The sequence below is a fragment of the Mixophyes fleayi genome, chromosome 9 (genome assembly GCF_038048845.1).
Source record: "Mixophyes fleayi isolate aMixFle1 chromosome 9, aMixFle1.hap1, whole genome shotgun sequence".
NCBI classification, from domain to species: Eukaryota; Metazoa; Chordata; class Amphibia; order Anura; family Limnodynastidae; genus Mixophyes; species Mixophyes fleayi.
In genome coordinates, this window is record NC_134410.1 from 20,342,942 (window position 1) to 20,367,995 (window position 25,054).

At 40.1% G+C, this 25,054-nt stretch overlaps 1 long non-coding RNA gene across 1 annotated transcript; it reads right to left on the reverse strand.

Annotated features, from left to right (window-relative positions):
- Positions 1-530: 530 nt before the first annotated feature.
- Positions 531-25,020, reverse strand: LOC142102147 (uncharacterized). Its single transcript, XR_012679219.1, has 5 exons — positions 24,950-25,020; positions 3,439-3,499; positions 2,998-3,111; positions 2,746-2,821; positions 531-784 (listed from the first exon to the last, which is right to left on the reverse strand). It is a non-coding gene; the product is annotated as an uncharacterized LOC142102147 (long non-coding RNA).
- Between the last annotated feature and the right edge of the window lie 34 nt (positions 25,021-25,054).

A 25,054-nucleotide genomic window follows, 5' to 3' on the forward strand; every position in this document is an offset into this window, starting at 1 on the left:
GTGGAGGGGGTTGTGTCGAAATGCAATTGGCATCTGCCAACCTTACCTTGTTTTCTTCATCTCCTGCTTGTATGCCTTATCTGTGTGCAGTTAGTGTTCTCCCCATGTTAGTGTGTGTGTGTGTGTGTGTGTGGTTTTCCTCGCAAATTCCAAACACATACTCGTAGCGTCATTTCCTGCTAACAAATTATTGAACACCGTCTGTCTGTGTTACGCCTTTTACATTGTAAGGTTTTTTGGGCCCGATTGCCTTCTCTATTCACTGAGGCAGAATTAGTGGTGCTATATACATGAAATCATGATGGTAAGTAGTAACAAAACTCTTACCTTAAAGTGGCGGATTTTTTGGGTGTTGCGCCGGATTCGCCTTGTCAACTCCTCCAAAGATGGTGGCTCGCGCGGCCTCATTGGCCTGTTTTCTGGAGCTGCCAAAAAATATTGTGACAACCAAATTTTCACAACACACAGGAGTTAGCAGACACGTGTACTGTAACTTAACTTTCACATTACACAAATGTGTGCTTCCTCCTCTTGCTTCTCCGGCTGGGGGGGGCGCTTTGTCCTCCAGCTCTTCCGGCTGGGGGGTCGCTTCCTCCTCTTGCTTCTCCGGCTGGGGGGGTGGGGCGCTTCCTCCTCCAGCTCTTCCGGCTGGGGGGTCGCTTCCTCCTCCTCCTCCAGCTGGGGGCTACTGCCTCCTCCATCTCCTCCTCTTGATGCTGGGACGATGCCTGCTCCTTCTCCTCCTCCACAGACTGGTGGGCCGCCTCCTCACGCTTCTGACGGACTGTTGGATAATAATATCTATTATTTATAACATATAAGGACTAATTATTTTGTGGCAAAATGTTCTCCCTGTTTCACAGTTACATACATGTAGTCAACTAATAATGTGAGCAGAGATTGAGAAACATGCATTTAGCCATAGAAATAAGGGAGTGTTTTAAACCACAAACCTTACAAAAGCTAAATACACAACACTTTTAGATGGGCTGTACAAAATTTTGCCTTTCCCTTAGGTTACAGAGGGAAGTTGAGCTGACCTTGTCCTAAATAAATCTAAGATAAACATTATTATTGTATTTTTCAGGATCAATAAATATCTACTGTAAATAGTGACAGATTAGGGAGACATATTACAGGAGATATGTGGGTCAGGCCTTGTAATATGTGAAAAACAGCTTCGGCTACCTGTCAGCGTTGCCCCCAAAACTGCTGTCCAACTATATTTGCAATATACCACATCTGCCACTGTTATATTGTAAGTGTCTGGTACTTCCTGTGAGCACGTTGCCTTAATGGTTAGCAATTCATCCTCCCAGAACTGGGGCCAGGAGTTTGATTCCCAAACAGGCCTCATTGCTGTGCACTTGGCCCTCAATCATTAAGGAAAGCCAATGTTCCAACATTAAATGAGGATACAGGGCCCTAAGTATGTGGCATTGGAGAGGGATTTACATGTATAGTCTGGGGGCAGATTTATCGCTGGGGTTTGCCATGTGTATGACAGTATTGTAAGTGAATAATAGAGAACTCACATCTCCTAATCTCCTCTTTAAGTTCCTGCATTAGCTGGGGCTGGCTCAAGTTGCTCCAGCGGTGCTGCAACTTCACCACGGAGCGCAGGCGGTGAAATCGACACCACAGATACCTGTGGACCATTTGGTAGGCCCGTAGCTTCCTATCATTAGAGATGTAATGGCCCGAAAGCATGCTATCCATGCCCTCGGTGAGCACCCTCAGCTCCCTGCGAGAAAAAGTGGAGGACCCCATGTTAGCTACTCTTCTACTCTCTAATATTCTGCTCTCTGATTGGTTCTCCCAGCACGTGTGGCCGGGATCACGGCACACGCGGATCTTTGCTACACCTGTGTATAAAATGTTTGCTTGCCATTCACTCCTCCTATCCGAGCAAACAGGGGGCGGGCCCATAAAATTGTACTCCGCTATTCGCAATTACAGGTACTAGATTTATAAGTGTACTAGTTTTTGTCAATGCTGAGTTGTAAATGCAAGGGTAGAGCATAAAGTGTAAGAGTTTGAGGTAACTACCAGAAGAAGCGTACAGCAATTTACTTATGGTTTAAAATATGTGTCTGGAATTTAAAACATAACTTGGTGATATGATTTTGATAAGGTTCAAAGTAACACTTTTTTGGGCCCTAATTTTCCTCATGAATCTGCTCCCCCTATCCTCATCACAAACTTAGACAAATTAAATTTTATGCAATACAGAGGGTATAGTGGTTTTATTTACATCTATGAGACAAATGCAGAAAGACAGTGCTTTTCAACGGATAGTGCTGAAATAAATAGGTCAGAAAAAGCAATGTACATTTGGGAGTCCTTGGCGTAGAGATGGTATTGGAGGGCAAATGACCAAATTAGTACCCCAAGACAAGAGATGTACAATGTTAAAGTACAACATTTTGCAAATAAAAAGGAGCCTCAATAGAGAGTGAGTGAAAGGGTAAATGTGCCAGTGGTGAGTTCACTACAGGAGCGGTTAAAGAACGTAGGAAGTGACCCAGGAGAGAACGGTGTCTAGATGGACAATGGAGTGAGGGATGTGTAGGAGACGAGAGTGTTAATCAGTGTCCAAAGCAGCAGAGAGTTACAGGAGAATGAGTATTGCAAAAATAAAATATTAATATTTATTTATAGACACAATTACACTAAGCAAATGAAACATGAAAAAAAAACTTAAAATACCAACTCCTTTGTAAACTAAAAATAATGAACACATACATGTTGGTTTCATCCCATTGGTTAGAAGTGTTACCAGGCAGGTCATGCTGGAACCCATAATGCCCGTCTTCTTTCTCTGTTTAAAATATAAGAGAAAAAGCAATCAACCGTAGGCCATTTTGAAATTAAAAATTAGTTGACTGTACTTTGTACACACCTGTACTTTCAAATAGTAAAATCTACAATTTGTTGCCTTAACTGTAACACAGGTCCCCCAATAACCTAAAAGAATTAACATAACTAGATACTTACAAGCTGCAAAAGGCAATTCCACCATGTATGATTCTTCTGCATGAAATGAAACTTGCCAATCCTCCTTGATTACTGAATATTGTTCAGGTGAGGCAGACATGTCCCAGCTAAGGCCTGGTAGTACATAAAGGAAAGGCTTTAGTTTGGTTTATTTTAAACAAAACTCTACCAATCAAGCTTCATCGTTATTTTTCTAAGTGATATGGCTATAAAAGTCACATCTGATAATCTCAGCAGGGGCAGAGGCAATCCTTATAGCACCATTTCAATTTAGCAGAATTCAAACGTACACTTTTGTTTAAGTCCAAACTATCTGGTGCCTGCATTTGTATATGTTTATAACAATGAAACAGGCCTTTACTTTCATCACACTACAATTTTTTTTTTCGGGTGTCATAGATTTCAAAAAGTGATATAAACCGTATTTAAAATAATTTTTACCTTGCAAATCACTGTTGAATCTGAAGTGTCCTTCCTCCACAGTGTTTGGAGGGCTTGGGGTCTGTTGGATAAACATGCAACATGGAAAATTTCAAAAAAGCACGTAAGAATCATATTAATAGATATTAGATTGAAAAGCTTCACAACCCACACCCCCCCCCCAAAAAAAAATGAGCATATATATATATATATATATATATATATATATATATATATATATAATGACACAAGCACGCACACATTATATGGCTAACAAGTGTATACAGAGTACCGATGCATGTAGATGCATATGTAAAATAGTGACAACAACATGTACATGTGTATTAGCCAATTTCTGCTATTTTAAGAATGAAGAAGGCGTATTCGATAAAAAGAATGGGTGTGTGTGTGTGTGTGTCAATATCTTTCTACAAATGAACAGTGTTTTTATTGTTCACATCACAATAACACAGCCAACTATCCTCAGGATGATACCAGGTGACCTAACTCTGACTAGACACAGTCCTTCTGTCTAGACACCGGCCACTAGCTGGCATTGGTAGCACTGCACACATGCACAATACAATCTTTTAATCTTTTATCCTCCACCCAAAAATCTCAAATCAATCACAGAAAACAACAAATCAATTACAGCCCTGTGGTGCACCTGTTTGTTTGTGTGCTGTAAGGGAAAACCAGATGGAATTTAACCCTGTCTGCAGCTTGTTCCTGCAGATTCCTCGGGTTGTTACCTTCCCATCTGTAGGAGAGGTGTAACAAATAGGCCTCTCTGTTTATATATATATATATATATATATATATATATATATATATATATATATATATATTATACACTCAGTGGTTACTTATTCAGTATACCCTTCTAATACTGGATAGGGGCCCTATTTCCCCCAACGGCCTTCATACTTTTCGGCATGGATCCAACAAATGCTGGAGACATTCTGTTGTTGTTCTGGCCCACAGTGACATGATAGCATTACGGAGTTGCTGCCGATTTATCGGCTGCACGTTCATGCTAAGATCTGTTCCACCACATCCCAAAGGTGGTCTATTGGATTGAGATCTCTTGACTGTGGAGGACACTGGAGTACACTGAACTCATTGTTAAGTTCATGGAACCAACTTGAGATGATGTGTGCTTTGTGACATTGCTCGTTATCCTGCTAGATGTACCCATTAGAAGATGGGTAGACTGTGACCATAAAGGGATGCACACGATGAGCACCAATACTCATTTAGGCTTTTTGATGTAAACATTGCTCAATTGGTATTAAAGGGCCTATTGTGTTCCAAGAAAACATTCCCCACATCATAACACCCCCATCAGCCTGCACTAAAACAAGGCAGGATGGATCCATGGATTCAATTAGTTTACGCCAAGTTATGACACTACCATCTGCATCTTACAGCAGAAATCGAGATTCGTTAGACCAGGCAATGTTTTTCCAATCTTAAACTGACTAATTTTGGTGAGTCTGTGCTCACTGTAGCCTCACTGTGGTGTGCTGCAGCTGTAGCCCATCCACTTTAAGAGTTGACGTGCTGTGCGTTCAGAGATTCTCTTTTGCATACCACTGTTGTAACTCATGGTTATTTAAGTTACTGTCACCTTGAAACATTCTCCTCTGACTTCTCTCATTAACAAGCTGTTTTCTCCCACAGAACTGGTGCTCACTGGATATTTTTTGTTTCGTGCACCATTCCGTGCATGAAAATCCAAGGAGATCAGCAATTTCTGAGATACTCTGACACCAACAATCATTCCATGATCAAAGTCACTTAGATCACATTTCTTGCTGCCACATGATTGGCTGATTAGATATTTACATTAACGGGCAAGGGAACAGGTGCAGCTAATAAAGTTGCTAATGAATATGTATATATATATATATATATATATATATATATATATATATATATATATATGTATATATATATATATATATTGTGACAGGGTTACCCTTCCGATGATGCACACTCGATAACTTCTTGCTTGCACTTTGCTTTTAATGTCAGTATGGCAAAATAGCCCATAACACAAATTTCAACATACTTTCCTGTGATCCTAATAATAACTTAGCAGAAACTAACTCCCAGTCACTGGCCAACTTGTTCGGCATGGGTCACACTGCATAACGAATAACTCAGGCTTAAATACTTTACACTCCTCCCACAACCCTAGCTGGATGGACAGATGACACGCCCACCTTGTCTTTATATAGGAGTATTCTTCAGGTTCTCTGCTTGATTAGTCTCACTGCAGATACATCCTGTCAGCTGCTGTTTGCTGTGGAAAAAGATACCTCTAAAACACTTCAAAATAGGAAAGGAAATCACACTCTATACTATTATTTTGTCACAGATATATCTTCCACCTCTATATCTTTAAACTAGGTGTACTGCTGTACAAATGTGATCTTGTTTGCAGCCTTGCCCTGCAGATTCTCAGCTACATACCTAACTTCTCTCTTAGAGGCCTGTGGAAAACCACTCCTTTTGTCACAATACATATCTATATATGTAGATATATATATTGTCACAAGATCAGGTTAGGGGTGCTATCTCCTGGGGTTAAACGCCAGTACAGGACTGTTCCCTTGGTAGTGAGAGACCGAGGGCACAGCCTTATATCAGCACCTTACAGGTGCAACTCCTGCTTAGCAGCAGAGTGTCTGGTATGTAGGAAGACCCAAAATGGGACTGAGGTATGGAGCCCACCTTTCTGTCTCCCCTTATAACCCTAGGGACCGTTACACTGGCTTTTTCTGCAGCCAAAAACAATCTTTGGGAAGCTTTTTCCTAAACACAAGCAATCTCCCCGGGGTTTTAAGACACACAAGACAGAACCTGGGACATATATATCCGCCACTAACAACTTCCCCAGTGCTTCTGTCACAATATATATATATATATATATATATATATGTATATATTTCAAGGTCATCTCCAGACTATCATTCCTCTGCTAGAACACCAGTAGTCCCTCTTCTTTAAACTGAAAGCGTCCGTCTCCTTACCTCCAAGAGAGAGCACACATACAGCACACATCTATAGAGATCAGCATGAGAACAGCAGCAGATGTTTCTCCCAGCTTGGTAACTACAGGGATGAGGGAGTCACATTAAGTCACGGAAATACAAAATCTGGAATCGCAGCTTCCAGTAGTGCAGCTGGCAGCCAAGCTCAGGCCCAGCCAAGTCTGAAAACATCAATCCTGCTTCCGCACCCTGTCACCGAGCTGTGTACAAACCGCAGTGCCGGGGTCAGCCAGCTCCTTGTCATGAAACAACTCTTAATATTATTTGTGACACAGAAAGACAACTACCTATTATAGACTTTCTGCACACACACTGACATCGTATTACAGGATTTACCTCCTTTTACTCCCACCCCAGCCTGGGAGAGTTAAAGAACCCAGATCTTTGCCTCTATTCAGAATTAGTGGGTTAAATGTACTAAAAGCCTTGTTTAATTAAGGGAAAATTGGCCCTCAGCAACACAATTATGTTGGACCTATTATGACTGGTACACTAACTTAACTGCTCTCGCTGGCTCCAATTTAATTAATACTAAAAACAATTGGGGGGATGCTAATGCTACTGAATTGTTATCTTTCATGCGGAACGCAGACATTTTTTTGTTACATTTATTGTTTTTCAATATATAGTTTAATAAACATAACTGATCCACAAATTATGTTATTATTTTTAATATCACTAACGTACCCCCAGGCGGTGGGAAACTTTTGCCGCATGGATCCAAGGATATCTACATTATTGCTGTGTTTATACTCTTGTTTCTACCGAAATACAATCTCACTTACAGGCCGCAAAGACCCAAATATAACCTTGGGACCATAGTTCACACTGCCTTAATTTTAAAATAAAGATCTCAGTTAGGACCTACATATCTTGTGCAACATTTTTTTTACATTATCCTGTAGCCTTTACGACCATTAAAATACATTGATCACATATATGTAACTTCTTAGGACCACGAAGAGGACCAAGTTCAAATGAGAGACGAGTAGAGGTCAAGAAGGTTAATTAGAGGCGGGGAAGCTGCAGGAAATTAATTGAGGATGGATCGGTGGATAGGGGAAAACTGAAGGGGGAACAGAGAACGGAGGAAATGATGGAGTAGAATAACCAGAGATAATGAACTAAAGGGGCAGTGAGCCACAGAAAATTTATTAAATGAGGGATCTATGAAGGACATTAGTTAATTTAAGGGAAGGGGAAGTAACGTGTGTAATCTGTATGAATGTATGATGAATTCATGAAGGGTGACTAAACTTCCCACAATTCTAGTGAATTTGAGTCGCTAGTAAGCCTACCAATAGTCATGGGCTCGCTGTGGCTCAGTGGTTAGCACCACTACTCTTAGCGCTGGGGTCATAAGATCGATTACTGACCAGGGCCTCATCTGTGTGGAATTTGTATGTTCTTCACGTGTTTCCGTGGGTTTCCTCTGGGTGCTCCGGTTTCCTCCCATACTCCAAAAACTACTAGGTAAGTTAATTGGCTGCTGACAAAATGAACCCTAGACTGTGTGTGTGAGTGTGTTAGGGGATCAAGATTGTAAGCTCTAATGGGGCAGCATGGTGGCTCAGTGGTTAGCACTTCTGCCTCACAGCGCTGGGGTCTTGAGCTCAATTCCCAACCATAGCCTTATCTATGTGAGTTTGTAGGTTCTCCCTGTGTTTGCGTGGGTTTCCTCCGGCTGCTCCGGTTTCCTCCCACACTCTAAAAAAAACATACTAGTAGGTTAATTGGCTGCTATCAAAATTGACCCAAGTCTGTCTCTGTCTGTGTGTGTGTGTGTATGTTAGAGAATTTAGACTGTAAGCTCCAATGGGGCAGGGACTGATGTGAATGAGTTCTCTGTCCAGTGCTGCGGAATCAGTGTCTCTATATAAATAAATGGTGATGACGATGATGGGGCAGGGACTGATGTGAATGACAAATATTCTCTGTACAGCGCTGCGGATGTGGTGGTGCTATATAAATAAACGATGATGGGCTCTACACCACAAAGATGCAGTATAAAATATTAAACAGACCTCCACACCCCATTACGTTGGATCATTGCAATCTTGCTAGATTTGTGAGAAATTTGGCCAAACACGCACAGTCATATTGTGGTAGGTTACAATGATACAATATGATCAGATTGCAGTATATAGTGGTTGAAGTTGTTACCCTACTATTGAAGAACCAACTCTTAACATCACAAACCTGACTAAGTGTTTCAATGCGCTCCCTTTTCAGTGGCACTTTGTAGGATTCCTATAATAATACAAAGCTTCTATACACAGCTATAAAAATAAACAGTACTAAAAATACAAATACTAATACAGGATATAGATTTTATCAGTGTTAGGATCCAGCCACCTTTTGGTGCCAAAGGAGTTTGTCCGCTATAAAAAAAATAGAGCCTCGAATAAGGGTCAGAAGATAGGTATGGACACATGGGGGTAAATGTATCAAGCTGAGAGTTTGCCGGCGGGTTTGAAAAGTGGAGATGTTGCCTATAGCAACCAATCAGATTCTAGCTGTCATTTTGTAGAATGCACTAAATAAATGACAGCTAGAATCTGATTGGTTTTTCAAACTCTCAGCTTGATACATTTACCCCATGGTGTTGTTGTGTGTGTATGAAAGGTTATAAGCACCACACATATATTCATCATTGTTTTTACAACCTTTCTTTTATTGATAATCTAAATACAATGAGCAGCCCATACTAACAACGTGCACATAGTGTGCAGAGACCCACATGTCGCCCTTTTCCTCTATCTAAGACCACGTGTACCGTTCGTGCCGGGAGGTCTGCCTGTCAGATCACAACTCCAGGACTCTATTGCCTCCTGCCTGTCAGTGACTGCAGTATTCTGATTTGTAAATCCTATAAACATATCCTGGGTAGAGAGGCAACCAATCACCATTGAGAATGACTCAGCCTACATACATAGAGCATTACCCAACCTGGAGATGCTGTATAGACAACAAATAACACACGATGGATAAATCTCTCATCTGAACAACACAACTCCTTTATGGTTATGCGACTCAGGCATCTGAATGGCATAAAAAAAATGCTGCCGACTACTTAATATTTTACAGTTATAATATCCCTACAACTACAAACATCAAAATCACTTTTATAATTTATATTCGTGATTGAAATGTGGGGTGCAGAAATACATATATGCCTGAAAATAGGTGTGCAATGAATTTATGCATGACTAAAAATATATAGGGGGGTGACCATATACATGACTAAAATTGTGGGATGCAGCGACCTAAAAATATGAGGTGCGATGACTGCATACATGACCAAAAATGTAGAATGCAGAGAATCTTTACATGACTAACACATACTTGGCAACATTTTTGTTTGGGCTTCCGGGAGCTGCCAAGGGGGAGGTGGGCGCCCCTTGTGATGTAATGACGCAAACCGCGTCATTTTACAGCAGAGGCGGGGCCAAACGCCGCAATTCCGGGTGAATCGCAACGTTTTAACCGAATTTTGCCCGCTTCACTAGGAAGTGGGCAGATCAGGGAGATTGCCACACTCTCCCGGGAGTCCGGGAGACTCAAGCGAAATGCGGGAGTCTCCCGGACAATTTGGGAGAGTTGGCAAGTATGGACTAACAATGTAAAAATTAATAGTTACGTTATCAATAGGAGTATTCTAGATGGCAGTCAGCTGGGTAAGCAGGTGATAGACCTGGCAATGTTAGGGGTAATGTGGGCTACCATCAACATTACATGAACAGGGCACCTTATGGCACAGAATTAGATTTACAAAGCTTAAATGCAATGAAGTGCCCACTCATGATTTTGAAGTATACCCTCAGACATACTAACACAGTTACTGCAGCACTTGGCAAAACAGTGACATAGATGAGTTTTGTGTTCTAAATATTTATATTTAAAATATGTTCACTTAAGGTCACACAATGATATTAGATAATAAGAGTTGCATCTACGGAGTGCACGTAATATAGTAAGGATAAGCTAGAAAAATATTTAAACCCTAAACTGCAGCTACTTATGCAGGACACAAAAGCATTCAATACAGTATACCACTCTATATCATAAATATTCAGTGCTGTGCTGTTGTATTCAACTGATAAGCAGAAGAATGGCACGCATCAAATAGCATGTTCATAGAGAAACTTAATGTATAAGCAGTACATTGCTCATTTCCACTTCACCTCTTTTATTAGACAAAACAGACAAAGGGATTAATATTCACTCTAGGAATTGCGTGTATGAACATGCAATTGATCCTTATTTGCCTGAGACTAACTATGCAAACTGAAGGACCAGAGTAACAACATGTATATACAGCCTGAGATGGAAAAACATAAATCCAATTTGAGGATAATTGTTTCAACCTTGTTAGATATACTCAGTGTAAGCTATTGGCCGATGGTTTGTTTATAATTCATGCTATGGTTGATGCAAGTACATGCGTTTCCCTTGATTAGTATGGACACACTTTAGATGGGCTCTGTCACTTTTTTGCACTTTCCCACTTCTATCTGCGAGTACTAAATGGTTGCACTCTAAGATCTATATTCTTTGCATGAAAAGAAACACCGGTTGGGTGATCTCTTTTTCAACATGGATACCGCTATCATTGTAGGCACTGCCACAGCCAGTTGGCAGCTGGTGCCATCTTAAAGATGTAAAAAAAGTAGATTCTAAAGTGCTTCAAGGCGGTCATGCTTCATTTAATAAATGACCCCCATGTTATAGATAAGGTTGAAACTCTTATATGGAATAAAGGATCTCGGCATTAGTGTTGTTACATTGGTGTTTTACAGTAATAAGGACTAAAACCTGTTTTTTTGCAATTTGCAGCCCTTGAGTCGCTGTGGAACTACAAGTTCCAGAATCCTCTGCCAGTCTTGTAGTTCCATGATAGGATGACCATGTGTTGCCCACTTCTGTTCTAAAGACCTATCAGTAGCAGACAATCCAATAGATGCAGCAGGCCTGCAGTGACAGCTCATATCAATAACAGATGATTGATGGACAAATAACAGCTGCTTGGGATTCCCCGTCTCCACGATGCTGAATATTGCTGCTAATAGACGTCTCCAGGCAGAGTTGTATTTAGGAGATGTTGGGCATGGATGATGTAGCTTGGGCATGGAGTTTAGTAACTAACCCCCCACCACCCCTCACAAAATTCTAGGAAAGTCACATTCCTCTTTCACCATTCCTTCTATGGTATAATATAATATTGGTAAAAAATACTATAGGAGTGGCACAATGCAGTTGTCCGTTTATACAGAAAAAAATCAGATTTATCCATCATTGTCACTACTGTCTACTGTCACATTGCACATATTTTTTTTCTTTTAGCCTTCCCCTTCAGTAGATATTTACATCTGCTGATGTAATTCACTGGTAGAGCCCCCAGCCACCCTGCAGCTTCCAGCCATCAATTTTCATCACCTTTCCCCCTGGAGTGGCTCCTTATATCTCAAGTCAAAATTCCACAGTGTTTTCCCCTCTCTGGACAAACCCCTGGGTCTCTCCTTGTTAAGCATTGGTGAGTCCTGGACTGGGGGTTTGGAGAGGGGAGTGGAGATGAGCTGTACTTACACGGAAACTCTCCTGCTAGATTGTAAACCAAAAGTGTGGAGTAGTCGTGTGAGAACAATGGATACTAATTAGCCTTCCCCCTCACCAGTATCTTGCAACCTTCTACCCATAAGCCACCTTTCTTCACTTTAAGGACAATGACTAGCAGCTTCCATGCAATATCAACAACATACAATAAACAATATACATATTTACAATGAGATACAATGTCCCCTTTTCCACATGTAATTAGACACTGCAGTTGTACTCTGTTGAGCTGGGGAACAAAATCAAGGGCTATGAGAATGTGTACATATATTAATGAAAATAAAATGCAAGTTTAAAAGATTTCCATCTATTGATGAGTTTGGAAGGGGAGAGTTAAAACTGTCACGAGTCAGTCACGGGCCAAAGCTACTGTATGAGCCCCTCAATTATTACTATATACATTAAGCCTGTTGCTCAAAGTAACTGCCTGAAACAGTGAGAAAGGACTTTTTGAATAATCAATCTGGGTTACAAAATGTAAACTAGCAGCCATTGATGTGCTTATATGATTCTGTTTTTTATGAAGTAGGTTTAGCAAGAGATTATTATTATTATCGTTTATTTGTTAGACGCCACAAGATTTCCGCAGCGCCGTACACGGTACAAACAGTAGACTATACAGGGAGAGACAGTACTGAACAATCAACAAAAAATACCAGTACTTCAGAAACTCCAGGCAGGCTAATGCAGTAAAGACGGAGCAGAAGAACAGGTAAGGAGACAGGAGGGAAGAGGGCCCTGCTCATACGAGCTTACATCCTAAGGGAGGGTGAACAAACAGGCACAAGGGGAGCAGTTGAAGCATGGGGGAGAGAAAAGGGGGGCCGGGAGGAGAGAGGGGAGATGAAGGGGTTAAGTGGATGGTTGGTAGGCTTTAAGTAACAGGTGAGTTTTAAGTGCCCATTTGAAGGAGCACAGATTAGGAGAGAGACGGATGGAGCGAGGGAGTGGTAAGTGGTGATGAGAGTGGAGGAGAGGCGGTGGTCATTGGCCGAGCGCAGGGAGCGGGCGGGAGTGTGAATGCAGAGGAGGTTAGATATATAGGGGGCAGTGGACTGGGAGAGAGCCTTGTAAGTGGTGGTAAGGAGTTTGAAAATGATTCTGTAGGGGAAGGGGAGCCAGTGTAAGGCAAGGCAGAGAGGGGAGGCAGAGGAGGAGCGGCGTGAAAGGAAGATGAGTCTTGCAGCCGCATTGAGTATAAAGAGAGATGAATCTGTTTAGGTTTTTCATGTCTCATGCTTCTTGGAATGTGCTTATGCAAAGCTGAACGATTTTGTACCAGTGATTGTTTACAAACATTGATAAGAGATTTAACGTCTCCAAACCTCAGAGGTAGGACCTCATTTTAACCCCCTTTGCCTATAGGTGCCAGGATTATTGCTTTTACAACATATGTGAAAATATATTATCGCACCTTCTGATCTAATTAGACTTGTTGGATCTATGCTTTATCCAATTATCTGAGATTCCCTTCTTTTAAAACAGCTACATCAACAGCAAGAGCAATTTCCCCATGTTCAATAGAATATACTTCAAGACCTTCAACCCAAATACACTTCTCACTGAGTGTGGAAGGGAAGACTACTTAAAGTCCTGGGCTACTGCCTCAAATCTGCTACTGTACATTGGGTATTTCTGACTGAGTGAACCAGTGGTTGGGAAATTTAGTGAAGACACCGTTGTAATGTGCCGTTAGCAGAAGTAATAATGCCCAGGGCCATAACGAGGACTGTGCGAGAGGGCCCAAAGCTAACAGGAGGTGCAGGGAAATTAATATTTTAGGTTCATTTCATTAAAATTGGAGGCAACAGGTTGTCTGCTTTCTTTCTGGCCCAGGCGCTAAAATTTACATTACAGCTCTAGTAGTAGTAATATAATTTAGCAACGGCAGTAATACTGAGACATATTGTATACCAGTAAATGTATGACAGCAGTAGATGCTCATTAACATGCCAACAGTTGTGGTATACCAGTATGAGTTTCCCAGTAGTAGTTAGATACAACTAGTAGTTTCCCAGTAATATACCATCAGCCCAGTAATATACCAGCAGTAGTAGTTACATACAACTAGTAGTTTCCCAGTAATATACCATCAGCCCAGTAATAAGCCAGCAGTAGTAGTTAGATACAACTAGTAGTTTCCCAGTAATATACCATCAGCCCAGTAATATACCAGCAGTAGTAGTTACATACAACTAGTAGTTTCCCAGTAATATACCATCAGCCCAGTAATATGCCAGCAGCAGTAGTAGTTAGATACAACTAGTAGTTTCCCAGTAATATACCATCAGCTCAGTAATATACCAGCAGTAGTAGTAGTTAGATACAACTAGTAGTTTCCCAGTAATATACCATTAGCCCAGTAATATGCCAGCAGTAGTAGTTAGATACAACTAGTAGTTTCCCAGTAATATACCATCAGCTCAGTAATATGCCAGCAGTAGTAGTAGTTAGATACAACTAGTAGTTTCCCAGTAATATACCATCAGCTCAGTAATATACCAGCAGTAGTAGTAGTTAGATACAACTAGTAGTTTCCCAGTAATATACCATCAGCCCAGTAATATACCAGCAGTAGTAATTAGATACAACTAGTAGTTTCCCAGTAATATACCATCAGTCCAGTAATATACCAGCAGTAGTAGTTACATACAACTAGTAGTTTCCCAGTAATATACCATCAGCCCAGTAATAAACCAGCAGTAGTAGTTAGATACAACTAGTAGTTTCCCAGTAATATACCATTAGCCCAGTAATATACCACCAGTAGTAGTTAGATACAACTAGTAGTTTCCCAGTAATATACCATCAGCCCAGTAATATGCCAGCAGCAGTAGTAGTTAGATACAACTAGTAGTTTCCCAGTAATATACCATCAGCCCAGTAATATGCCAGCAGTAGTAGTAGTTAGATACAACTAGTAGTTTCCCAGTAATATACCATCAGCCCAGTAATATGCCACCAGTAGTAGTTAGATACAACTAGTAGATTCCCAGTAATATACCATCAGCCCAGTAATATGCCAGCAGTAGTAGTTAGATACAACTAGTAGTTTCCCACTAATATACCATCAGCCTAGTAATATGCCAGCAGTAGTAGTTAGATACAACTAGTAGATTCCCAGTAATATACCATCAGCCCAGTAATATGCCAGCAGTAGTAGTTAGATACAACTAGTAGCTCCCCAGTAATATACCATCAGCCCAGTAATATGCCAGCAGTAGTAGTTAGATACAACTAGTAGCTCCCCAGTAATATACCATCAGCCCAGTAATATGCCAGCAGTAGTAGTAGTTAGATACAACTAGTAGTTTCCCAGTAATATACCATCAGCCCAGTAATATGCCACCAGTAGTAGTTAGATACAACTAGTAGATTCCCAGTAATATACCATCAGCCCAGTAATATGCCAGCAGTAGTAGTTAGATACAACTAGTAGCTCCCCAGTAATATACCATCAGCCCAGTAATATGCCAGCAGTAGTAGTTAGATACAACTAGTAGCTCCCCAGTAATATACCATTAGTCCAGTAATATGCCAGCAGTAGTAGTTAGATACAACTAGTATTTTCCCAGTAATATACCATCAGCCCAGTAATATGCCAGCAGTAGTAGTTAGATACAACTAGTAGTGTCCCAGTAATATACCATCAGCCCAGTAATATGCCAGCAGCAGTAGTAGTTAGATACAACTAGTAGTTTCCCAGTAATATACCATCAGCCCAGTAATATGCCAGCAGTAGTAGTTAGATACAACTAGTAGTTTCCCAGTAATATACCATCAGCCCAGTAATATGCCAGCAGCAGTAGTAGTTAGATACAGCTAGTAGGTTCCCAGTAATATACCATTAGCCCGGTAATATGCCAGCAGTAGTAGTTAGATACAACTAATAAGTTCCCAGTAATATGCCATTAGTCCAGTAATATACCAGCAGTAGTAGTTAGATACAACTAGTAGTTTCCCAGTAATATACCATTAGCCCGGTAATATACCAGCAGTAGTAGTTAGATACAGCTAGTAGTTTCTTAGTAATATACCATCAGCCCAGTTATATGCCACCAGTAGTAGTTAGATACAACTAGTAGTTTCCCAGTAATATACCATTAGCCCGGTAATATGCCAGCAGTAGTAGTTAGCTACAACTAGTAGCTCCCCAGTAATATACCATCAGCCTAGTAATATGCCAGCAGTAGTAGTTAGATACAACTAGTAGTTTCCTAGTAATATACCATCAGCCCAGTAATATGCCAGCAGTAGTAGTTAGATACAACTAGTAGCTCCCCAGTAATATACCATCAGCCCAGTGATATGCCAGCAGTAGTAGTTAGATACAACTAGTAGTTTCCCAGTAATATACCATCAGCCCAGTAATATACCAGCAGTAGTAGTTAGATACAACTAGTAGTTTCCCAGTAATATACCATCAGCCCAGTAATATGTCAGTAGTAGTAGTTAGATACAACTAGTAGTTTCCCAGTAATATACCATCAGCCCAGTAATATGCCAGCAGTAGTAGTAGTTAGATACAACTAGTAGTTTCCCAGTAATATACCATCAGCCCAGTAATATACCAGCAGTAGTAGTTAGATACAACTAGTAGTTTCCCAGTAATATACCATCAGCCCAGTAATATACCAGCAGTAGTAGTTAGATATAACTAGTAGTTTCCCAGTAATATACCATCAGCCCAGTAATATGTCAGTAGTAGTAGTTAGATACAACTAGTAGTTTCCCAGTAATATACCATCAGCCCAGTAATATGCCAGCAGTAGTAGTTAGATACAACTAGTAGTTTCCCAGTAATATACCATTAGCCCAGTAATATACCAGCAGTAGTAGTTAGATACAACTAGTAGTTTCCCAGTAATATACCATTAGCCCAGTAATATGCCAGCAGTAGTAGTTAGATACAACTAGTAGTGTCCCAGTAATATACCATCAGCCCAGTAATATGCCAGCAGCAGTAGTAGTTAGATACAACTAGTAGTTTCCCAGTAATATACCATCAGCCCAGTAATATGCCAGCAGTAGTAGTTAGATACAACTAGTAGTTTCCCAGTAATATACCATCAGCCCAGTAATATGCCAGCAGCAGTAGTAGTTAGATACAACTAGTAGTTTCCCAGTAATATACCATCAGCCCAGTAATATGCCAGCAGCAGTAGTAGTTAGATACAACTAGTAGTTTCCCAGTAATATACCATTAGCCCAGTAATATACCAGCAGTAGTAGTTAGATACAACTAGTAGTTTCCCAGTAATATACCATTAGCCCAGTAATATGCCAGCAGTAGTAGTTAGATACAACTAGTAGTGTCCCAGTAATATACCATCAGCCCAGTAATATGCCAGCAGCAGTAGTAGTTAGATACAATTAGTAGTTTCCCAGTAATATACCATCAGCCCAGTAATATACCAGCAGTAGTAGTTAGATATAACTAGTAGTTTCCCAGTAATATACCATCAGCCCAGTAATATGTCAGTAGTAGTAGTTAGATACAGCTAGTAGGTTCCCAGTAATATACCATTAGCCCGGTAATATGCCAGCAGTAGTAGTTAGATACAACTAATAAGTTCCCAGTAATATGCCATTAGTCCAGTAATATACCAGCAGTAGTAGTTAGATACAACTAGTAGTTTCCCAGTAATATACAATTAGCCCGGTAATATACCAGCAGAAGTAGTTAGATACAGCTAGTAGTTTCCTAGTAATATACCATCAGCCCAGTAATATGCCACCAGTAGTAGTTAGATACAACTAGTAGTTTCCCAGTAATATACCATTAGCCCGGTAATATGCCAGCAGTAGTAGTTAGATACAACTAGTAGCTCCCCAGTAATATACTATCAGCCTAGTAATATGCCAGCAGTAGTATTTAGATACAACTAGTAGTTTCCTAGTAATATACCATCAGCCCAGTAATATGCCAGCAGTAGTAGTTAGATACAACTAGTAGCTCCCCAGTAATATACCATCAGCCCAGTGATATGCCAGCAGTAGTAGTTAGATACAACTAGTAGTTTCCCACTAATATGCCATTAGCCCAGTAATATGCCAGCAGTAGTAGTTAGATACAACTAGTAGTTTCCCAGTAATATACCATCAGCCCAGTAATATGCCAGCAGTAGTAGTTAGATACAACTAGTATTTTCCCAGTAATATACCATCAGCCCAGTAATATACCAGCAGTAGTAGTTAGATACAACTAGTAGTTTCCCAGTAATATACCATCAGCCCAGTAATATACCAGCAGTAGTAGTTAGATATAACTAGTAGTTTCCCAGTAATATACCATCAGCCCAGTAATATGTCAGTAGTAGTAGTTAGATACAACTAGTAGTTTCCCAGTAATATACCATCAGCCCAGTAATATGCCAGCAGTAGTAGTTAGATACAACTAGTAGTTTCCCAGTAATATACCATTAGCCCAGTAATATACCAGCAGTAGTAGTTAGATACAACTAGTAGTTTCCCAGTAATATACCATTAGCCCAGTAATATGCCAGCAGTAGTAGTTAGATACAACTAGTAGTGTCCCAGTAATATACCATCAGCCCAGTAATATGCCAGCAGCAGTAGTAGTTAGATACAACTAGTAGTTTCCCAGTAATATACCATCAGCCCAGTAATATGCCAGCAGTAGTAGTTAGATACAACTAGTAGTTTCCCAGTAATATACCATCAGCCCAGTAATATGCCAGCAGCAGTAGTAGTTAGATACAACTAGTAGTTTCCCAGTAATATACCATCAGCCCAGTAATATGCCAGCAGCAGTAGTAGTTAGATACAACTAGTAGTTTCCCAGTAATATACCATTAGCCCAGTAATATACCAGCAGTAGTAGTTAGATACAACTAGTAGTTTCCCAGTAATATACCATTAGCCCAGTAATATGCCAGCAGTAGTAGTTAGATACAACTAGTAGTGTCCCAGTAATATACCATCAGCCCAGTAATATGCCAGCAGCAGTAGTAGTTAGATACAACTAGTAGTTTCCCAGTAATATACCATCAGCCCAGTAATATACCAGCAGTAGTAGTTAGATACAACTAGTAGTTTCCCAGTAATATACCATCAGCCCAGTAATATACCAGCAGTAGTAGTTAGATATAACTAGTAGTTTCCCAGTAATATACCATCAGCCCAGTAATATGTCAGTAGTAGTAGTTAGATACAGCTAGTAGGTTCCCAGTAATATACCATTAGCCCGGTAATATGCCAGCAGTAGTAGTTAGATACAACTAATAAGTTCCCAGTAATATGCCATTAGTCCAGTAATATACCAGCAGTAGTAGTTAGATACAACTAGTAGTTTCCCAGTAATATACCATTAGCCCGGTAATATACCAGCAGAAGTAGTTAGATACAGCTAGTAGTTTCCTAGTAATATACCATCAGCCCAGTAATATGCCACCAGTAGTAGTTAGATACAACTAGTAGTTTCCCAGTAATATACCATTAGCCCGGTAATATGCCAGCAGTAGTAGTTAGATACAACTAGTAGCTCCCCAGTAATATACTATCAGCCTAGTAATATGCCAGCAGTAGTATTTAGATACAACTAGTAGTTTCCTAGTAATATACCATCAGCCCAGTAATATGCCAGCAGTAGTAGTTAGATACAACTAGTAGCTCCCCAGTAATATACCATCAGCCCAGTGATATGCCAGCAGTAGTAGTTAGATACAACTAGTAGTTTCCCACTAATATGCCATTAGCCCAGTAATATGCCAGCAGTAGTAGTTAGATACAACTAGTAGTTTCCCAGTAATATACCATCAGCCCAGTAATATGCCAGCAGTAGTAGTTAGATACAACTAGTATTTTCCCAGTAATATACCATCAGCCCAGTAATATACCAGCAGTAGTAGTTAGATACAACTAGTAGTTTCCCAGTAATATACCATCAGCCCAGTAATATACCAGCAGTAGTAGTTAGATATAACTAGTAGTTTCCCAGTAATATACCATCAGCCCAGTAATATGTCAGTAGTAGTAGTTAGATACAACTAGTAGTTTCCCAGTAATATACCATCAGCCCAGTAATATGCCAGCAGTAGTAGTTAGATACAGCTAGTAGTTTCCCAGTAATATACCATCAGCCCAGTAATATACCAGCAGTAGTAGTTAGACATAACTAGTAGTTTCCCAGTAATATACCATCAGCCCAGTAATATGTCAGTAGTAGTAGTTAGATACAACTAGTAGTTTCCCAGTAATATACCATCAGCCCAGTAAAATGCCAGCAGTAGTAGTTAGATACAACTAGTAGTTTCCCAGTAATATACCATCAGCCCAGTAATATGCCAGCAGTAGTAGTTAGATACAACTAGTAGTTTCCCAGTAATATACCATCAGCCCAGTAATATGCCAGCAGTAATAGTTAGATACAAGTAGTAGTTTCCCAGTAATATACCATCAGCCCAGTAATATACCAGCAGTAGTAGTTAGGTAAAACTAGTAGCTTCCCAGTAATATACCATCAGCCAAGTAATATGCCAGCAGTAGTAGTTAGATACAACTAGTAGCTTCCCAGTAATATACCATCAGCCCAGTGATATGCCAGCAGTAGTAGTTAGATACAACTAGTAGTTTCCCACTAATATGCCATTAGCCCAGTAATATGCCACCAGTTGTAGTTAGATACAACTAGTAGTTTCCCAGTAATATACCATCAGCCCAGTAATATGCCAGCAGTAGTAGTTAGATACAACTAGTAGTTTCCCAGTAATATACCATCAGCCCAGTAATATACCATTAGTCCAGTAATATGCCAGCAGTAGTAGTTAGATACAACTAGTAGTTTCCCAGTAATATACCATCAGCCCAGTAATATGCCAGCAGTAGTAGGTAGATATAGCTAGTAGTTCCCAAGTAATATACCATCAGCCCAGTAATATGCCAGCAGTAGTAGTTAGATACAGCTAGTAGTTTCCCAGTAATATACCATCAGCCCAGTAATATACCAGCAGTAGTATTTAGATACAACTAGTAGTTTCCCAGTAATATACCATCAGCCCAGTAATATGCCAGCAGTAGTAGTTAGATACAACTAGTAGTGTCCCAGTAATATACCATCAGCCCAGTAATATGCCAGCAGTAGTAGTTAGATACAACTAGTAGTGTCCCAGTAAAATACCATTAGCCCAGTAATATGCCAGCAGTAGTAGTTAGATACAACTAGTAGTTTCCCAGTAATATACCATCAGCCCAGTAATATGCCAGCAGTAGTAGTTAGATACAACTAGTATTTTCCCAGTAATATACCATCAGCCCAGTAATATGCCAGCAGTAGTAGTTAGATACAACTAGTAGTTTCCCAGTAATATACCATCAGCCCAGTAATATACCAGCAGTAGTAGTTAGATACAACTAGTAGTTTCCCAGTAATATACCTTCAGCCCAGTAATATACCAGCAGTAGTAGTTAGATACAACTAGTATTTTCCCAGTAATATACCATCAGCCCAGTAATATGCCAGCAGTAGTAGTTAGATACAACTAGTAGTTTCCCAGTACTATACCATCAGCCCAGTAATATGCCAGCAGTAGTAGTTAGATACAACTAGTATTTTCCCAGTAATATACCATCAGCCCAGTAATATGCCAGCAGTAGTAGTTAGATACAACTAGTAGTGTCCCAGTAATATACCATCAGCCCAGTAATATGCCAGCAGTAGTAGTTAGATACCACTAGTAGTTTCCCAGTAATATACCATTAGCCCAGTAATATGCCAGCAGTAGTAGTTAGATACAACTTGTATTTTCCCAGTAATATACCATCAGCCCAGTAATATGCCAGCAGTAGTAGTTAGATACAACTAGTAGTTTCCCAGTAATATACCATTAGCTCAGTAATATGCCAGCAGTAGTAGTTAGATACAACTAGTAGTTTCCCAGTAATATACCATCAGCCCTGTAATATGCCAGCAGTAGTAGTTAGATACAACTTGTATTTTCCCAGTAATATACCATCAGCCCAGTAATATGCCAGCAGTAGTAGTTAGATACAACTAGTAGTTTCCCAGTAATATACCATTAGCTCAGTAATATGCCAGCAGTAGTAGTTAGATACAGCTAGTAGTTCCCCAGTAATATACCATTAGCCCAGGAAAATGCAGCAGTAGTAGTTAGATACAACTAGTAGTTTCCCAGTAATATACCATCAGCCCAGTAATATGCCAGCAGTAGTAGTTAGATACAGCTAGTAGTTCCCCAGTAATATACCATTAGCCCGGTAATATGCCAGCAGTAGTAGTTAGATACAGCTAGTAGTTTTCCAGTAATATACCATTAGCCCGGTAATATGCCAGCAGTAGTAGTTAGATACAACTAGTAGATTCCCAGTAATATACCATCAGCCCAGTAATATGCCAGCAGTAGTAGTTAGATACAACTAGTAGTTCTCCAGTAATATACCATCAGCCCGGTAATATGCCAGCAGTAGTAGTTAGATACAGCTAGTAGTTCCCCAGTAATATACCATTAGCCCAGTAATAATCCAGCAGTAGTAGTTAGATACAACTAGTAGTTCTCCAGTAATATACTATTAGCCCGGTAATATGCCAGCAGTAGTAGTTAGATACAACTAGTAGTTCCCCAGTAATATACCATTAGCCCAGTAATATGCCAGCAGTAGTAGTTAGATACAACTAGTAGTTCTCCAGTAATATACTATTAGCCCGGTAATATGCCAGCAGTAGTAGTTAGATACAGCTAGTAGTTCTCCAGTAATATACCATTAGCCCGGTAATATGCCAGCAGTAGTAGTTAGATACAACTAGTAGTTCTCCAGTAATATACTATTAGCCCGGTAATATGCCAGCAGTATTAGTTAGATACAACTAGTAGTTCTCCAGTAATATACTATTAGCCCGGTAATATGCCAGCAGTAGTAGTTAGATACAGCTAGTAGTTCTCCAGTAATATACCATTAGCCCGGTAATATGCCAGCAGTAGTAGTTAGATACAACTAGTAGTTTTCCACTAATATGCCAGCAGTAGTAGTTAGATAGAACCAGTAGTTTCCCAGTAATTTACCATTAGTCCTAAGGTGGTCTAAGTGGCCCATGACACCTCTCACAGGCACAGGGCTTTGGTAAGCAGTGTCACTTTCCACGGAGTGAGGTGTTGTTTGCTTTGATTTTATTTAACTAATTACAATTGTTTATTAAAAAAAAACTTTTTTAGACTAATGATTGCATTGTATTATTAATCAAGTTGAATGTTAAAGATCCCAACTTGTTGGTGATGTTGGTTCCTTTGCTGTTAAGCTTCACTAGATTTTAGCCTTCTTCTTCAGTTCTTGTAAGATAAGGAAACTTGGGCAAATTTACTGTTTTATAGTTTATTTTCAGAGCAGATTTGTGTTCATGGATCAATCTACTTACTGATTATCTACAAACTACATCTGCTGGAAGTATGTTCAAAGTATCTACTACCCTTTCAGAGAAATCCAATTAAAAAATACTTCTGAGCTTTTCCATAACTCTTTTATTATTGAACTCCTTTTCTGGCATGTGACCTCTAACAAATACTCCTTAACATGAAGGATTCAGTGACATCAGTGGGGGATAAAGTGTCACATGTCTCCTCTGCAATGTCATAAATATTGGTTCAGCTCACAAAATGGCTGCGCACTATGTATAAGTGATGGCATAAATGTATTACTTCAAACAGCTCTGGTCACCCTTGTTCCTTACTCTAAGCTGAACATATTAAGTTCTGGAAAGCTTTGTTATTAAACATTGTACCATGTACTACTATATCTGTTTGTCTTGTTATCTGTGTTTTTTGTTATGTTCGGCCATTTTGTGCCATTTTGTGGTGAAACTGCCACAGCGCAGGAGATTGACATCAACTTTCTTTCTCACTGCCATGACAGGCCAAGCTGTGAAAATATTCCAGTTACCTCTGTTCAGTGTTGCCTGGTATTATTTTATTTCATCTGAAAGTCCATTATATATTTAAGCTTACTGTTCTTCAAGTACACAAACATCCAGAGTGTAATTACACAATCCTGTACCTATTTCATGTGATTCCCATGTAATTGACTGTCTCTCATGATGTCAATAGCTGTCTGTATTATTTTCTCATCTATATGCTGCAATTAAATATTTAATTTTGTTTCTCATGCACATATGTCTAATCTACAGTTTTCTGTGTGTAATGTTTTTTATTTGCATGTATGTATCCTATGCAGTCTGTATGTTATTATATGCAATGTACCTTTCTGTGTGAAGTGTTAATAGTGCATGAACTGAATGTGTCACATCTGTCATGATGGTTTGCATACCTGTTATTTCCCTATGCATTTGTCTGTATGAAGTTGTTAGCATGTCCTCATACACGTGTCTTTGTATGTTGGATTTGCTCTGTACGTTGTGAATGCAATTCTGTCTATATTAATATAATATCTGTCTATCTACATGTTATTATCCCAAATACACTGCACCTGCCTATGTAGTCCTAATGTCAACATGTATGTGTCGTTTGTGTGTCAGTCTGTCTGCATGGTATTACAGTGTTTGTCATGAACCTTTCTACTTATGAGCCCTTCATGTGTGCATGTTAGGCTTGCATGTATGTAATTATATATTATGTACCTCTTTGCGTGCAGTCTTGTTCTTTGCACATGTGTGTTTCTTGTTTGTTATCACAGTGATTGTAATGCACCTGTGTGTGCAGCTGTAACTATGTAACATGTCTGTATGTAGTGTCTATATTGTAGCATATCCTCCTGTACGTGGTGCAGTGGTAAAGATTGGAGCCGCGCTCCTCCTACCCCCAGCAGGTCCCTCCCAGCCTCTTCCACCCTCCCTGTCACCTCCAGCCTCCCCCACCCCAAACACCCAGACTCACCGAGCGAGGGATTGGACGAGGTGGCTCCCACACGGATCCTCCCGGGTGTCGGATGTGCGCCCATCTCCTGCCTCTCGGGGGGCTGCCAAAGAGCGCAAAGTGCCG